The 7786-nt window shown below is 40.8% G+C and overlaps 1 non-coding gene across 1 annotated transcript; it reads left to right on the top strand.

Annotated features, from left to right (window-relative positions):
* Positions 1 to 389: 389 nt before the first annotated feature.
* Trnap-ugg (transfer RNA proline (anticodon UGG)) lies at positions 390 to 461 on the top strand. Its single transcript has one exon. It is a non-coding gene; the product is annotated as a tRNA-Pro (tRNA).
* The last annotated feature ends 7325 nt before the right edge of the window (positions 462 to 7786 follow it).

Below are 7786 nucleotides of genomic sequence, written 5' to 3'. Positions count from 1 at the left end.
TAGATCCGTCGCTCCCACGTGTTAATTAATTCCGAAAGCATTGTTTGGTCAATCATTTTTAATATCGCAACTGCCCTCCAGGAAGCTAAATTAAGGCACGTCCTTCGTCTGCATATTCTATTCTCCGTTACAATGACAAAATAATTTTCCAAAGGCTTTATTTACACGTCGATGCTAGTTTAATTAATATCTCGCGTATTAATTGACATATGATAAATCCCACGTCAAATGTATAATTTCATCGCGGAGCTTGATTTATCGATTGTTTAGGTAATTCGTTTCGCGGTGTTGCGCAACATTGAATGAAAGTAATTAATTTCGTACGCGTGTAATGCAAGTGTGCTACGGTAACCGGTGACATTCCATAATAGGTCAGAGTTTCTTCAAGCGGCTCAGTGGTCTAGGGGTATGATTCTCGCTTTGGGTGCGAGAGGTCCCGGGTTCAAATCCCGGCTGAGCCCGTTTTTTTTTCCTTCGCCGAAAATCCAATATATTACACGAGTATCCACGTTATACTTTCCGTCGTGTCTTATAAAATAATTTATTATTTTTAAAACTCTAATTTACAAATAAATAAGACGGTGGTGATTGGGTAAAGCATACACAAATATATTAATGAGTGAAAAATTATTAGTAAAAATATCACGTTTACAAAGCCTCACATATATCATCCTTCCCGTTACTATGTTGATTTACATTCCCAAGTCGCCATTAATTATCAATTTGTACTTCCCCCATAAAACAATTCCGAGATAAACGATAAAACAAACAGATACGAGTGCAAATAAATTATAGTAAACGAACTCTTCACGGAACGTCTTGGCTCGCACGTTTCGTGTTTTCCCATTTATTTTATGTGCGCTCATAAAATTCCGAATAAAAATGTACGTAGCCTTCGCAGAGGCAAAGTTTTTACGTGTCATCGTGTACCTACTGTGCAGCTATAATACGAAAGTCCAACTCGTAAATCAATCTCTGCTGCAGATGCGCCAGATGCTCATTTGCATATGAGTACTTCACTACTGCGCGACTGAACACGATCGAATATATTGTTTCCTACGAGATGCTTCAAAATCATTTCTAAGCACCACTATGGTATGATTCCTAAAGTCTCGAAATTGGAAAAGTTTGTTTGAAAAATTTCGTGGTGGCTATCCTATCCAACGAAAATGATGGAAGCTATCGAAATGGGATCGGGGTGGTCAGAGGCAAAAATATGCAATGTTCTGCGTGTTTTCAAAGGTAATAAAATGCAATATATCGAATTCAGGTTAATCGATGGAGATATTGTTTCGAAATGGTAAGAGTTATAGCAGGAAATTGTTCTGAATTAAAACTAATCATTTATTCTGATATATCGTGTAGCAGTCATCGACCTATCGATACAAATGATCGTCGGTCTAATAAAAGGTTGTGACTCAAATGAATAATGCACGATATTAAGAATAATGTTCAATATTCAAGTGAATAATGCACGATCGGACTATTATTTGCTGCTTAATGGTAAATCAATAATTGAGAGATTAGTGGCAAGAGTATTTATAGTTGCACCTCCCCCGATAGAAATAGATTTACAGCCATTTATCTCTGAAACTCGAAAAGTATCCAGAAATAAGAATATAATCTAGGCCAATCGAAGGAAAATTACACTCCAACAAGAATTGTGGAAAATAGAAACCGTACGAATACTTTTAGAAAATCGATATTCCAAAGTAATTTCCGTACACACTACTCGCAGGACATGAATGGTAATTTTATTTTGAACGTATTCGAGCCCAAAAATGCGTGTAATAGGCGCACTTAAAAGTCCGCATCGATTTCATGGCCGGGAAAGTAGATGAAATTGTAACGTCGAATCCGACTCGACGTTATTCTAACCGCCCTTCCTCCTTCGTTCGATTAACAACCCTTCGAAGCCCCCGTTCAAGTATCCGATCGTCACGGTTGGCCAAACTTTCAGTTAAACCGAACCCGATGGTCCCCGTAGTAATTTCCTGAAAGTTGCCAGCCCAGAATTAGACGCAGATGCGTAGGACACGCGTGTTTCACAGTGAAATAAGAAAATCAAACAGCATGCAGGCACCTGCCGGACATAACGATTAACGATCGCCTAATGACTCGTCGATACCAGCGCGAAGACAAGAAAATCGGGTCATTTCACGGAGAAAGCCATTGTTTAGAACTTCAAAAGTAGGAGAACCGTTCCTTCGAGTCTGAGAAGTTTCTTCACAAGTGGAGCTTGGTTATTCTCGGTTAATTGACTTCTTAAATTTTTCGATTAGTTCTGATAGAAACAGGTGATTTTGTACCTTTGTTCAAGCGTGGAGGATTTCACAGATTGGTATTTTTGAAAACCTTATTGACTCGGTTTTTCGAAGATTTATAGAGAGTGTTAGTCTAGTTAGTCCTGGTACAATTGGTTACTTCGATGCAGAGCTGTCGTAGCATGAACTCACAGTGAAACCTTCTGCCAATCCATTAAGTAAATTAAGTTCCAATGCAGTATCTACGATTTCCTCGGTCCCTTTAACTTTGGACACCTCGGACTAAAATATTTCTGACAAACGAACCAAAAACACACCTACCGAATCCCACCGACTCCCCAAAACATACAGTACCCACGAAGAAATAAAAATAAGAATGAAAATACTTCCCAATTCTATCTTAAAAACACCCTTGCCCATAAACCTGGGTTCCAATTCCTCCCCTTTCCTCGCATTAAATATTTTCCACAGCGAATCCATTCGTCTGCCACCTGTCGTTACACGGAACGTAGACAATGGCGTAAAAGGGTACCATCGAGAGTCCCGAGACCATTTCATGAATTAATTCCTATCGAAGACACGTCGCAGCGTTCGCAAGTTGCCAATGGCCATCGAAGTGACAGGAAACGATGCTCGTGAATTCTATCGTGTGTGCCCTTTAAATCGAGTCGTGTGAAAAGTTTCCCGTGTTTGTGGGCGGTGTAGCGGAATTACTCTCGCGTCATTGGTCGAGGACATTGCGCGTAGCTCCGGTGGCTAACCGATCGTCGATCGAGCGATGCTCACAATGCAACCCCCGCTTCACAATGAGAAAACTGCGTCGCGGACTTTCACGTTTCCCGAAAGCAGTTGGGTTTTTGTGCGTCGTCATTGGGAGGCGGCAGGCGTCGAGACGCCAAAGGAACGACAAAATGGAACGCGTGAGCTTGCCAACGACCTGTAATAATTTGCTCTGTACAGAGAAGGATTTTTAAAAAAAATAGTGCTAATATCTTTATTACAATTGAAAGAGGAACCCCTACGATTAGACGTTTGATAGAGGAAAATAAATAAAATGTAGGGTGGGTAAGAAAGATATGACACCGTTTCGAAATTTTAAATAAAATATAGGTTTGGAAGTAAGGTTTCGCTTGGATGTGAGTTCGTGAGCGACAGGGTACATTAAAAATACATTAGTAGTTGATTCGGAAAAGGCATTAAGTTCGGTTTGAATAGAACGCTGAGAGTCAACGAAATCCAGTTTTAAACCGACTTCGAAAAGGAGGAGGTTACTCAATTCGACATATATATGTATATTTTTTTTTTTTAAATGTCTGTTCACCGATTACGCCGAGATGGCTTGACCAATCGGAATGAATCGTGTTGCATCTTGCCGAATATTTCTTCCAGTTGGTCGTGTAAAAGAAACATTTTGTGATTTGTCATTTTTTACCCGTTTTTTTTTTTAAACAGAAACATTTTGTCTTGCTTCTTACTCGGAGACGGATGGACCAATCAGATTGAAACTTCTTGCATCTGGAAGAGCATTTGCCATTTGGTCCCATAACAAAACATTTGTCCTTCTCTTATTTTTTACCACTTTATATCACTTTTTATCGCAAAAAGCGTACTATTTCACGTATGTTTGGCCTGAAACCGATGAAATCGATGAAACCCCTTACATTTTGCTGCCGGAGAGGTTTTTCCAATGATCACAGATGCAAAAATTTATGAATTTCTGTATTGTTTATAACTATTATTATCGCAAAATTCCTATTATATGATGTAACTCGTCGAGGAAATTACCGAGCGCGATAGAATCTTCCGCATTTCATAATAGATGAATTCGTGATGTTCCCATTTGCAAAAATTTATGAACACGTTTATTGTTTAAAATCATTGTTGGTGCAAAATTGTTATGCTCTGGTGTAGCTCGACAAGGAATTTACCAAACGCAATCAATCCTTTTACATTTGCAATTATACAGGGTGTCCAAAAAATGTTGGATGTCCTTGAATAGGGTGTTTCGCGGGGGGGGGGGGGGGGGGTGATTTGAAACAATTTTTTCTTAACGAAAATGTTGTTCGAGGCTTCGTTAAGGAGATATTGACAGAAAACCCCGACCAATCAGAGCTCGAGTATGCCGGTGCTCAGGTATACTCGCGCTATGGTTGGACAGGAGTTTCTGTTTCTGGAATATCTCCTTAACAAAGCCTCGAGCAACATTTTCGCTAAAGAAAAATTGTTTCAACCCCCCCTTGTCCCCCGCGGAACAAGCCTTTTCAAGGACCTCCAACGTTTTTGAGTCATCCTGTATATTGCTCATAACTGTTGTTATTGCATGAAACCTATTGGTTATAGATTGTCACTAAAAAGAGTGAAATAAAATAATGTTTTGGAAAAAAAAATTTAACCGACTTCAAAAAAGGTCCAGTAAAAAGTATGAAATAATTACTAGTTAATTTATATGAATACGCACTAGCTCTAGATATAAATGTTTAAAAGTATGGGAAAATGCAATGAAAAGCATGAAATAATTTCTAGTTAATGTAGCGATCTACATTACCGACAGAGTAATCTGCATTATCTACTGAGCACTCTACATTACCGACAGAATAATCTGCATTATCTACCGAGCACTCTACATTACCGACGAAGTAATCTGCATTATCTACTGAGCACTCTACATTACCGACAGAGTAATCTGCTTTATCTACCGAGCACTCTACATTACCGATGGAGCAATCTGCAATATCGACCGAGCACTATGCATTACCGACGGAGCAATGTGCATTATCGACCGAGCACTATGCATTACCGACAGAGTAATCTGCATTATCTACTGATCACTCTACCTTACCGACAAAGCAATCTGCATTATCGACCGAGCACTATGCATTACCGACAGAGCAATCTGCATTATCGGCCGAGCAATCTACATTACCGACAGAGTAATCTGCATTATCGACCGAGCGATCTACATTGCCGACAGAGCAATCAGCATTATCGGCCGAGCACTATGCATTACCGACAGAGCAATCAGCATTATCGACCGAGCACTCTACATTACCGACAGAGTAATCTGCATTATCGACCGAGCGATCTACATTACCGACGGAGTAATCTGCATTATCGACCGAGCGATCTACATTACCGACGGAGTAATCTGCATTATCTACTGAGCAATCTACATTACCGACAGAGCAATCTGCATTATCGACCGAGCACTCTACATTACCAACGGAGCAATCTGCATTATCGACCGAGCACTCTACATTACCGACAGAGTAATCTGCATTATCTACTGATCACTCTACCTTACCGACAGAGCAATCTGCGTTATCGACCGAGGACTCTACATTGCCGACAGAGCAATCTGCATTATCGACCGAGCGCTCTATATTACCGACGGAGCACTTTACATTATCGACAGATCAATCTGTATTACCGACTTTTAGCGACACAATTTTTGTGAAACAATCCATCAGATACTTTGGTTGGTTTGAGTTAGGTCTGATAGGTTATTGACCGATAAATCAGGTTACTCGGTCAATAATGCAGATTGCTTGGCCGGTAATGCATGGTGCTCGGTCGATAATGCAGATTGCTCTGTCGGTAATGTCGAGTGCTCGGTAGATAATGCAGATTAATCTGTCGGTAATGTAGAGCGCTCGGTCGATAATGCAGATTACTCTGCCGATAATGTGGAGTGCCCGGTCGATAATGCAGGTTATTCTGTCGGTAATGTAGATTGCTCGGTCGATAATGCAGATTCATATACATTAACTAGAAATTATTTCATGCTTTTCATTGCATTTTTTCATATTTTTAAACATTTATATCTAGAGCTAGTGCGTATTCATATAAATTAACTAGAAATTATTTCATACTTTTCACTGTACCTTTTTTGAAGTCGGTTAAATTTTTTATCCAAAAAATTATTTTATCAGTAGAAAATGTCGAGGCTCTACAGAACTAGAACGTTCAATAGTATCCATACGGTCACGTGTCTCATGGACAGAAGGAAACGTCTGAGGCTACATATTTCATGCCTGGACACGTTGGCTCGGCCCCCATTTATCATAATAAGAAACGAATACGAAGTACGTAAATAATTGGGTGTTTACTGGACAATGCCAAGGAAATAGATTCAGAACTGATTTATCTTGTGTAAGCAATGCTTCAAATATAAGTGAGTCATTTCACGTAAGGAAATTGTAAGTATAAAAAATGAAGGAAAAGATTTATTTAGGTATCTTTGATCCTCGAGTTAGTTGTAGATGTGAGTTATATCACCTCCACCCTCCCCTCTCTAACTAATGCATTGAGTTAGCGACCATCTACATTTAACACGATGACGCGGACTATGACGAATACGCGGAAAAAAAATGAAATATGAAATGACAGGGCAGAATAAGGGCGACACGACCACGATCAACGTTGCGATTGCGAAATTTATTCGATTCGGACGCGACCGAATTGAATTATTCATTCGCTGCGTCGAATCGCGGTTTGCGGTTTCACGAGAATTGGAAAACTTCGTTACCCTGTAATTTCGAAATTCAGTTTTTGTCCAAGCTGACGCGTAACTATCATTTCTGGCCTTTCGACCAGCAGAATCGAGTCACCAGCGATATGTGGTCGAGCTCCATTATAACGATCGCATGTGCGCATCTTCGAACCAGAGAATCTATTGCGCAAAACTTTCATTTAACCATTTAGGTGGATAGGAGGTCTTTGAAACTGGACACTAAAATCAAAATCTGACGTACAATCTTCAACCAATCCAGCTGTATAATTGAACTCATTAATTTTAATTTTTTGAACGCATCGTTCTTCTTTATAATTGTAGAAACCTGTCACAGGTGTACATACCTTCAGTCTCACCTCTTGCAAGTGATAAAGCTTCACCTAATAAAGAGTCACAAAGAAGAATTGTTTCAATTTTTCAAATAGTCTTCTACATAGTGAATCTGCAAGGCCGCAGTATGTCACAGGAAAAAACTCGTTGCGAACGAAACACGTCGCAAAAAGGGGATTCCTCAACGTCGACGTTGAAACCGTGGTCGCCATTGGCCCTCGCATGGGCAAACACGATAAAACGGTTTCAACTTTCGAGTGCCCGCACACCGTGTCCTCTCGATTCTCCGTCGTCTTGTCACTGTTCCCCTTCGACAGCCACGAGTAGCTCTAACAGCCCCCGCCATTCTGTGTCAACTCGAGTGCTGTCGCGGTGACTCTTTTCACCTCTGATCGAGCAGGCTCTTCAGTGCGCATAAGATGAAATGAATTAGCGCCGCGGAACCGGAAACCTTCGTTCCGCGTCTCTGTTTCCCCTCCACTCGATCGTTCCGTCTCCCTTGGCACCGGATCCTCGCCCTTGCGCCACCGTTTGTTTCCAAGCGCGAAAACCGTTGCGGTTTCCTCTTCAAGCACGGCGACCACAGTTTTTCTCGAGTGTCGCGAGTCGCTGGAACTCATTAATACCACTCCAGGAACCCCCCACTAACAGCGGACTCGAGCAGTTCCACCTTTTTGAATGG

This window comes from Hylaeus anthracinus, unplaced genomic scaffold (genome assembly GCF_026225885.1).
Source record: "Hylaeus anthracinus isolate JK02 unplaced genomic scaffold, UHH_iyHylAnth1.0_haploid 11989, whole genome shotgun sequence".
In the NCBI taxonomy this organism is placed as follows: Eukaryota; Metazoa; Arthropoda; class Insecta; order Hymenoptera; family Colletidae; genus Hylaeus; species Hylaeus anthracinus.
The sequence above is the reverse complement of the archived record's forward strand: the minus strand, read 5'-3'. Positions and strand labels throughout refer to the sequence as shown.